Source organism: Bos javanicus, chromosome 26, assembly GCF_032452875.1.
Source record: "Bos javanicus breed banteng chromosome 26, ARS-OSU_banteng_1.0, whole genome shotgun sequence".
Taxonomy (NCBI): domain Eukaryota; kingdom Metazoa; phylum Chordata; class Mammalia; order Artiodactyla; family Bovidae; genus Bos; species Bos javanicus.
This window is the reverse complement of record NC_083893.1, coordinates 48809552-48814180: the sequence shown is the minus strand read 5'-3', so window position 1 is coordinate 48814180 and position 4629 is coordinate 48809552.

Here is a 4629-nt window from a genome sequence, read left to right as displayed (position 1 = left end):
AGGAAGAAAGAAAGTGAAGTCGCTCAGTCCTGCTGGACTCTTTGTGACCCCATGGACTGTAGCCCACCAGGCTCCTCCATCCATAGGATTTTCCAGGCAAGAGTACTGGAATGGGTTGCCATTTCCTTCTCCAGGGCATCGTCCTGATCCAAGGATCGAACCTGGGTCTCCTGGATTGTAGGCAGACGCTTTACCGTCTGAGCCACCAGGGCCCTAGACACCTACCCAAAGCCACGGAAGTGTCCACACTGAAGAAGCAGTGTCAGCGCCCCCACATCACTGCCAGCACCAGGCCCTGAGCCCCGAGCCTGGCTGAACAGTCACCCTGCCCAGGGGTACAGACGTCCCTGCCTCCCTGAGGACAATTCTGAGAGCCGCCCAAGCTCTAAAGCTCCTACCACCGCCGTGGGCTTGTGTGTGGCCTCCACTGTGGCTGCCGTCAGCGTTCAAGTCCTCCGTCTGTCCCATCTTCCCTCAAACCCTTACAGGTATCGCTCTGAGAGCCCTTGAGATAAATGCCCTGCACAGAAGCCTTCCTCTCAGAGTCTGCCTCCCGGGAACTGGACCAGACCTAGCCCAACAGCCTCCTTTTCCATTTCAAGGGAACAGAACACGGCCCCCTCCTCAGTCTCCTTGACTCTGAACCCTCCGCCTTAAAGTGTTTTCCGACGGTTGTTATTTCTGTTTCACGGAGCACACATTCTCCCACATGTGTCGTCTCCTGGCTGCTTCTTGAGTCTCTTCCTGTGATTTGTAATTCTGTTTGCAACTCATGCCCTGGACATTTTCCCTCTTACCCGATTTTGCAGTTGCCTCAACCTGGCCTGCAGGTTGTGTGGTTAAAAGCAGATCTTACAAGAAGCATTTGGGGCTTCAAAAGCCTTGGTCCCACTACTCCCTCCAGTCCACCTCCCTTGAACCCGCTGCTCCAGCCTCTGCTCTCCCTGGACTTCTCTCCACTCCTGGGGCTGGAAGCTCTCCTCTTCCTTTTGAACGTGGCTCCTTTGTTTATAACAGTTCACTTCTCAGGCACTTGAGTCAGGAGCAGAGAAGAGGGGAATATGCCTGGATCCACCACTCCCTCCACCCCACTGGGGCTTGGACTTTCAGCCCAGGGCTTCTGCAGAGATATCTGAATGCCCAGAGGTCTGTGCATTTTGAGTCTAAGTCAGCCTCCTGTAAGTTGGATCCATTAGCCTTAGCTCCATCCTCTGGAACCACAGAGGAAAGGTTTCCTTCTGTCCTTCCAGTAGGTGATCCCTGATTGGTGGTCCTGATGGTGGTCCCCATGCTTTTCAGGCTGAACATCCCTGCTGGTGAAAATACAGTTTCGAAACCTTTCACCAGCCTGGAAATCCTCCCCTGGATGCACTCCCATTTGTCAATTAATATTTAATTCTCTTAATATAATTCTCACCATTTTGTTGTACCATTGACAAGTCTATTTAGATGCCTAATTTCACTGCCAAAATTCTCCCAAGAGCAAAGAGCTTTGGACCCACAGCCCAGCAGTCCCCTCTAGGACCTCACCAACAGAGGGCCAGCCTGCCCCCCGGACCATCTCAGAGATGGAGCACCGCTCAGGGCGGATTCCTGGGCCACTGGGCAGACACTGAATGTGCTGGTATTTCTTTCACTGAATGCAGATCTTCCTCCAATTGAAAGATGGACATACAGGGACAACTGACGCAAAGTTCTTTCTAAATGAAGTATGGGGGTAGGGAGAGTGCAGGCCAGACACCTCAATGTCCATCAGGTAAGAAAGTGATTTAAAAATTGAGGCAGACTTCCCTGGCGGTCCAGTGGTTAAGAATTCACCTGCCAGCGTAAGAGACACACGTTCAATCCCTGGTCTGGGAAGATTCCACATGCTGCAGGACAACAAAGCCCAAGCACCAAACGACTGAGCCCAGCACCTCAGAGACTCTGCTCTGCAACAAGAGGAGCCACGGCAACGGGAAGCCCGCATGCTGCAAGTTCAGAGTAGCCCCTGCTCCCCACAGCTAGAGAAAGCCCGTGCCCAGCAACAAAGACCCACTGCAGCCAAAGGTAAATTTTAAAAAATTGAGGTCACTTAAGCCACGGAAAAGGTAACATTTGTAAATGTCCACACTGCATGTCAAATGACGCAAGCCAGTCCAGGATATGCTGCGATACATGCAGAATAATGAGTGCTGAGGGGTTCCAACGATGTAAATGCGCATGGTGGATCCACATTTGTAAACACCTAGAAAAAAGGTCTAGGAAGCTATCTGCCAACAGCTGACAATGGTCTTCCCCTCTGGAAGGGGCAGACCTTTATAATAAAATACATCTATAGTTGAAATCCCATGGACAGAGGAGCCTGGTGGGCTACAGTTCACGGCACGACTTAGCGACTAAATAAATGGTGTTGGAACTTATGAGCATGTGTTACTTTTGTAATTTAGAAAGGAAAGGGAAACAGTCTCCAAAACCATGTGCAGACGAAGAAGAGCTCCAGGTGCCCACTTGTGTGTGTGCCACCTCCCGGCCTGTGCTAAGAGGCCAGGTGCCCACACTTACTGAGACTCAAAGTAGCCACTGTCACCACGTCCTGTAACGGGCGGGAAGGCAGAACCACAGACAGGCCAAGAACTTGTGCAGGCCACACGGCAAGAGCCGCGCTGGCCAGGGCATGCATCCAGGCCCAGCCCAGAGCCCGCTCGCCCACCCCCTGCCCTGCAGAGGGCGTCTGCAGCCTGTTTGTGCCAATGACTTTGGGGTACACGGGGCTGTCCAGTGTCCAGAGCAGCTGCCCTCCCTCCCTCACGGGCTGTCCCCAACACCCCAGCGGACACACATCCACCCTGGTCCTATGGGGGCCTGAGGGCCAGGCGGCCGGGCCTCATTCACCTTTGCTCCTGAAAATCCCACAATAGTTGACATTAGAAAACACTCAATAAACACATTCTTGTATGTTCTCAAATGCATTCCACATATTCACTGATGTACATTATATGTTAAGCCCATTACTTAGAATATCTGTGGGTCCCGGATTTTTGGCTTATTAGTTACATGGCTTGGATCAAGATTCTTACATTCTTTGAGTGTCAGCTTTCTCATCTTATAGAACAATACCTCACAGGGACTTCCCTGGCTCCCAGTGGTTAAGAATCCACCTGCCAATGCAGGGGACAAGGGCTCCATCCCTGGCCCGAGAAGACCCCACAAGCCTCGGGGCAACTAGGAGCCACAGCTACTGAAGCCCGCACACCGAGAGCCGCGCTCTGCAATGAGACACGCCGCTGCAGCGAGGAGCCACGTACCGCAATGGAGAGAAGCCCCCGCTCGCCACAACCAGAGAAAACCCCGTGCAAGGCAGCAAAGGCCCAGCGCAGCCAGAAACAAGTACATATTTCTAAAGAAAAAAGAAAATCTGGAAAAGGGAAAAAGAACAATACCTCACAGAATTTTTTGAGGATTAACTGTGGACAGTGGCTGCAGCCATGAAATTTAAAGACACTTGCTCCTTGGAAGAAAAGCTATGGCCAACCTAGACAGCATATTAAAAAGCAGAGACATCACCTCGTCTAGTCAAAGCTATGGGTTTTCCAACAGTCATGTACTAATGTGAGAGTTGGACCATAAAGAAGCCTGAACACTGAAGAACTGATACTTTTGAATTGTAGTGCTAGAGAAGACTCTTGAGAGTCCCTTGAAGAGCAAGGATATCAAACCAGTCCATCCCAAAGGAAATCAGTCCTGAATACTCATTGGAAGGACTGATGCTGAAGATGAAGCTCCAATACTTTGGCCACCTGATTGGAAGAGCTGACTCATTGGAAAAGGCCCTGATGCTGAGAAAGATTGAAGGCAGGAGGAGAAGGGAGCAACAGAGGATGAGATGGTTGGATGGCATCACCGACTCAATGGACATGAGTTTGAGCAAGCTCCGGGAGATAGTGGAGCACAGGGAAGCCTGGGGTGCTGCAGTCCGTGGGGTCACAAAGAGTCATGTGACATGACTGAGCGACTGAACAGCAAGCACAGAACGCGTGAGGACACTGCACACGGTGCTGGCCACGCAGAAGCGTCTGAACATGCAGCCTAAGTACACGTGTGTTTGCTACAGTGGCCCCTCTACTGCCTGAACCAGGTGGCAGGTGTCCGTCATTTGGTAACACATCAGGACTCAACCCACCCACCCAGTTCCCAAGTGGTCCAGCTGCACAAGGGCAGGCCGAGCACACGCCATCTATGCTGACCATTAAGTTACTCCAGAACTTCCCAGGCCCAAGGATGCTCCTTCCAGAAGCCTGCTCTTGCTGGAAAACACATCACATCTGCACTGCCCACCCTGACGCAAGAGGAGGGGGCCCCTGCCTGGACACCCAGCTTCCGCCCACCAGGCTCAGGACCCCTGCCCTGTGGGGGCAAGCGCGTGGCCCCTTCATGACACCTCTCCATGAAAATGCCACCCCCTGCTTACAGCAAAACGCCTTCACAGGTAGGCATGTCTTCTGCACAGAACATTCCCGATGCTTTTTATAAATGTCACATCTGGCTGGCTGAGTTAATTAACAGAATGAAAATAATGAGAAAGACAGAATGAGCTAAGCCATGAGCTAAGCCGCTCACCATGGCAGAGGCGGGAGGAAAATATAGCCC